The sequence below is a fragment of the Chrysochloris asiatica genome, unplaced genomic scaffold, assembly GCF_000296735.1.
Source record: "Chrysochloris asiatica unplaced genomic scaffold, ChrAsi1.0 scaffold00067, whole genome shotgun sequence".
Lineage (NCBI taxonomy): Eukaryota > Metazoa > Chordata > Mammalia > Afrosoricida > Chrysochloridae > Chrysochloris > Chrysochloris asiatica.
The window spans coordinates 325,113-331,035 of NW_006408585.1; the positions used below are offsets into that span (position 1 = coordinate 325,113).

Consider the following 5,923-nt stretch of genomic DNA (forward strand, 5'->3'; position numbering starts at 1 on the left):
TGGCTCTTGATCATATGCTACCTCTAAAAATGATTGAACATCGACCATTTATTTTTGGCATAATGACTCTGTGTATTCTTTCCATCTTCTTTTGATGTTTTCTGCATCATTCAATATTTTGCCCATAGAATCTGTCAATATTGCAAGTTAAGACTTAAATTATTCATCAGTTTACTCATCTTGAGAAATACTGAGTGTGTTCTTCCCTTTTGGTTTTCTAACTCCAGGTCTTTGCACATTTTGTTATAATATTTGACTTTATCTTCTCAAGCTGCCCTTTGAAAATTTCTATTCATCTCTTTTGCCTCCTCATTTCTTCTATTTTCAACTTTCAGAGTCTCTTCTGACATCCATTTTGGTCTTTTCCTTCTTTCTTGTCTTCTTAATAACTTTTTGCTTTCTTCATGTATGATGTTCTTAATGTCATCCCACAACTCTTCTGGTCTTCAGTCTTTAGTATCTAATGCATCAAATCTGTTCTTCAAATGATCTCTAAATTCAGGATATGTTCCAGATCATATTTTTGCTCTTGTGGACTAATTTTCATTTTCTTCAGCTTCAGCCTGAACTTGCAAATGAGCAATTGATAGTCTGTTCAAAGTCTGTCCCTGGCCTTGTTTTGGCTGATGATATGGAATTTTCCACCGTTTCTTTCCACAGATGAAGTCAGTTTGATTTCTGTGTATTCCATCTGGTGAGGTCCATATGTATAATCATCTTTTATGTTGCTTAAAAAAGGTATTTGCAATGAAGATGTCATTGGTCTTACAAAATTCTTTCAAGTGAACCCCAGCATCATTTCTATCACCAAAGCCATATTTTCCAATTACTGAACCTTCCTCTTTGTTTTCAACCTTTGCATTCCAATTGCCAGTAATTATCAATGCACCATGATTGCGTGTTTCATCAATGTCAGACTGAAGAAGTTGGTAGACCCCCAAATACTTAAATATTTAAAAATATTTTACTGATGGTTGTTAACTAAAATATTCTTTTTTGACATTGAACACTAACTTGTCATACTAATGAATTTCCACGTCATGCAGATGGATGGGAGAATAAAAGATATGCAAAAAATATACAACTGATTTTGGGAAACAAGGCATTTTAAATCTGTTTATTTTAAATCCTCATTTAAACCCGTTTGAGTGGGTAGTCGGGGACTCCATTTCTAAGGAGAATAAAGAATTTTTTTTTTTAAGTTGGTAGAATTATTGAATTTCATCAACATTGGCTTTAGTGGTTGTTGCATAAATTTGAATGACAGTGGTATTAACTGGTCCTCCTTGTAGGTATATGGATATTATTCTATCACAGACAGCATTGTACTAAAAGACTGATCTTGATATTTTCTTTTTAATGATGAATGCAATGCCATTCCTCTTTAATTTGTCATTCCTGGTACAGTAACCCATCTGATTTTTAGATTCAAAATGGCCAATACCAGTCCCTTTCAGCTCACTAATGCCTAGGATATCAATGTTCATGCGTTCCACTTCACATTTTATAATTTCCAATTTTCCTAGATTCATACTTCATACAGCCCATGTTCCAATTATTAATGGATGTTTACAGCTGTTTTTCTTAATTCTGAGTTGTGCTCCATCAGCAAATGAAGGTCCCGAAGGCTTTTCTCCATTTACATCATCACACTGAACTCTACTATGAGGCAGCTCTTCCTCAGTTGCATTTTGAGTGCCTTCCAACCTGAGGGGCTCATATTTCAGCACTGTGTTTGACAATATTCTGGTGCTCTTCATCATGTTTCAATAGTCAATATTCTGGTGCTGACAGTGTACCACTGCTATTCATAAGGCTTTCAATGACGAAATATTTGGAAGTAGTTCATCACTCTTTCTTCTTTGTCTGTCTTATCTGGAAGCTCAGGTGGGTTATCTGCCGGTATTTAAAATACCTGTGGCATAGCTTCCAACAACACAGCAACACACCAGCTGCCAGACAGGTGGTGGTGGGGGTGCTGTTAGTTAGTATGCATAAAAACTCATTGCTATTGAGTCAATTACTACTCCTAAGCACCCATGTAGGGTTTCCAAGATGGTAAATCTTTATGGAAGCAGATAGCCTCATTTTTCTCTCATAGAGCTACTGGTGGATTTGAACTACTGACCTTGCAGCTAGCAGCCCAATGCCTAACCCTTACCACGAATAAGTCAGAGACAACAGTAGTAGTAACTAACTGCATAGGTCTCGGTGTAGCTAGTAGTGAGGTTGGAAAAGTCTAAGTTGCTCCTGGGAAGCTGTCCTCTCTGCACTGGGTGATTCGTAAGAATCACTCCTGCAGCAAGAGCTTGGAAATGTGGATACTTGGGCTGTCTGCCTCTGCCTGATTCAAAGAGGCAGGTGGTGAAGGGGGTCTGTCCAGGAAGGGTAGGGAAACTAGAGAGGAAATAAGGCACATGTTAAACATGACTCGATGGCACTTAACAACAACAACAACAAACATGGGTTTAGCGAGGCGTCCTGCAAACTGCTATGCTCACAGGGCTGATTGAGTGTGCACACTGCTGACTGTTCCGTCTCCTTCCTTCTGGAGTACCTGCCAACCTCCATGCTCCGTCTCAGCAGACATACCACTGTCTGTGGTGTCCACATGTGAATGTGGAAGTCCAGCCTCTGTGTAGACCTTTGCTGTCCTTGTCAGGCACACATGTACACACAGTGTGAAAGGAATCCTCGCAAAGGGCTTATCCTGCTCTTGGAAGGGAGGGTAACCCATCTCCTTTAACTGCGCATAAAGGCACTTAACTGGAGTCCTGGTGTGGAGCTGTGGGTTAATACACTGGACTGCAAGGTTGGTTTGAACCTCAAGATCGGTAGTTCAAGCTCACCAGCCTCTCCTTGGAAACCCTATACAGGGTCCCTATGAGCTGAAATCAGTTTAATGGCACTTTACAACAACAACAATGGCACTTGACAACAACACAAACAACAAAGAAAGCCTGAACCACCAAGGGTCCAGAGCAGGAAAGAGTGGTATAACATAAAGGTCAGGAACTTGGACTTGAAGTTACTCAGAACTGAGTTTGGGTCCTAGCTACACCACTTACTAGCACCTTGGGCAAGTCACTCAAGTTCCATGAACTTCTATTTCTTAAACTCCAAAGTGGGACCTGTAAGCATCCCATCTTCATGGGATTGTTGTGAGGATCCCATGGGTTTGGTCTGGTGCTGGCATTTGCTAAGTAAACCTACCCATTATTGTTGCTAAGAACACAGTTGTTTCCAGAGTCTCATTCCAAATTCCTGAAGGCCAAAATTGTCTCTAGCCTGCACAAAGTCCAAAAATGAGAAACCAAAAGGGGGAAACAGAAGAGAAAAGTAAGATTTAGGGAGAGCCTCTTGTGCCAGGCATGGTAGTACATGCTTTCTCGCCACTTAAATGAATGATAATTAAAATTCAATAATTAAAAACAATTTAAATTTAAATAAACAGGAAGTCATTCAAGAGACAGGGGATCCACAGTGGAGGGAATCCACTTTTCTTTCCCTGGATTTAGGAAGTCTTTTGGCTAAACTCCTTGTTGACACAATATTGTGCCCTTAGATGCAGTGGCAAGTGGTACTGGGGCATTTCTGGCCCTTCGGAGAATTGCCACCCCAGTCTTCTGACACAAGGTGTATTGCAGCAGATTGTCCTCCAAGGACTGTTCTGCAAAGATGACATCCAGATGTGATGACCCAAAAGATGGAGCACATGCTCAGACTCCAGCCCCCAGATCCCTACCTGCAGGATAGGAAAGCAGTTTTCCCTTAAAACCACCAGGGTGAGGGGCAAGCAAGATGAACAAGGATCAGTGCTTACCTCCAAAGTCATTTCAAAGACCCTGAAACAGAGATGGCCAACTCCTGCAAGAATTTCTCAGAATCATCTTCTACTATAGGCCACACAACCTTGTAGCTGGCTGAGGACACAGAGGAGCCTCTTTGCTCTACCTTCCATATTGCCCTTCAAAGGGGCATTATAAAGAAAACTCCAAACGAGGTCATTAAAGTGAATTTTCATGCAAAAAAAAAAAGAGAGGGAGAATAAAAAGAGAGAGAGAGAGAAACATGGGCCCAGAGGGAAGGACCCCGTGTGGGGATGGAGGATGAGGGGACAATTCAAATGGAAGTTGTGGGGGCAAAGTAGGAAGATCAAGAGGAAGGGTCACTCAAACCTTGAGTCTGAACACCCTTCCTACCCAACCCCTGAGCATGCCCACCCATGCAAGGAGGCGCCTTGTGGGGAATGTGCAGACCACAAACATCTCCGCCAGCAGAGTTGAAGTCACCCGACTCACAATAATGCTGCCTTTCTGCCCTGACAGAGACAGAGGACATTGTGTGTGTTGCTGTAGCCTGGGACTTTCGGCGCAGCTCACCCCCCAGAAAGGCATAATTGTTTTGTACAACCTCTGCTGACTGGGGCTGCTGCGCAGCACACCACAACAAACCCCGAGCAGGCAAACGGACGGTCACTCTTAGGCACAGAGTGTCTTAGATATCCCCAGGAGCCAGAAGAGAAGCTTTGGGATGAGCCAGATAATCTGGAGTGGACAGTCCATTTCTTAAAAGCCCTGGCATAAAACCTCACAAAACCTACTTCCAGAATACCAAACCCAACTGCTGCTATCAAGTCGGTTCAGACTCATAGCTACCTGCACAGGGTTTCCAAGGCTATATACATCTTTATGGAAGCAGAAAGCCTCTTCTTTCTTTGTGGAACAGCTGGCAGGTTTGAACTGCCCTCCTTGTGGTTAGTATTCCAGTGCTAATCCTACAGTGACACATGGTTGCTGACAAGTCAATTCTAACTCATGAGGACCCCTGTGTGTCAGAGCAGAACTGTACTCCAAAGAGTTTCAAATGGCTGATTTTTCAGAAGTCAGGTGTTTCTTATGAGAAGCCGCTGTTGTTGGTGTTAAGTGCCGTCAAGTCCGTTCCAACTCATAGCTCCCTGTATAGGGTTTCCAAGGAGAGGCTAGTGAGTTTGCACTGCCGACCTTATGGTCGAGTGCTTATCCTACAGATGGACTCAAACTTTCAACATTTCAGTCAGCAATAAAGGGCTTTAACCATTTACACCACCCAGGCCCTTCAGAATCAGAGGAACTCTGGAATCAGAGCACCTGGGTTCAAATCCCTGCTAGGGCTGAGTCACTTGGGGCAAAATTACAGATAAAACATAGAGTACCTCATGCCATAGATAAGGAAACTTGTGAAGATTAGAGGAATTGATGTCTGGTTCCCTGGTAAACACTCAAGAAATGCTAGCTATTATAATGACTATTAGTTTATATAAGGAACTCTGGTAGCATAGTTGTTACGAGTCAAGCTACTAAACTCAAGGTCAGCAGTTCCAAACTACCAGCTGTTCTGCAGGAGAAAAATGAGGCTTTCTGCTCCTGTAAAGATTTACACCCTCGAAAACCCTATATAGGGTCACTACAAGTAGGTACCGACTCCACAGCACACCACCACCACCATTAATCTACATTATTATTAAATGAGATCAGAAACGCAAAACACTCAGCACAGAGTCTGGAACTAAGTAGCTGCTTAATAAATGTTAACCAGTGCTCTGCACCCCAGCTTCGATATGAGGAGCTCCAGTTTTCCACGACTAGCAGGATGGCCTCTTTTTTTCTGATGTATCCTTTCTCCATAGAAGAAGGTGTTTGGTGAACCTGTCTAAAATCCCTTGAGGCAAATGCTCCACTTCATTTTCCTCTTCCAGAAGCTTCGGGTTTGCAGAGGGAGCCAGTAGCCAAGTGCACACAAGGAGGACCTCATCTGCCTGTCTCTGCTTTGCCTCTCAGTGAATTTACATCCTGTGTTCTGCCTGGGCCTCAGCAACCCAGCTCTTGGGAGAGTGATTATTTTTCCTCTCCCTCACATCACCCAGGAGTCTGGAAGAGTCTAC

The 5,923-nt window shown here is 42.7% G+C and overlaps 1 pseudogene; it reads left to right on the forward strand.

The window, feature by feature from the left end:
* LOC102810742 overlaps positions 1-5,695 on the forward strand; it is a 37,976-nt pseudogene extending 32,281 nt beyond the window's left edge.
* The last annotated feature ends 228 nt before the right edge of the window (positions 5,696-5,923 follow it).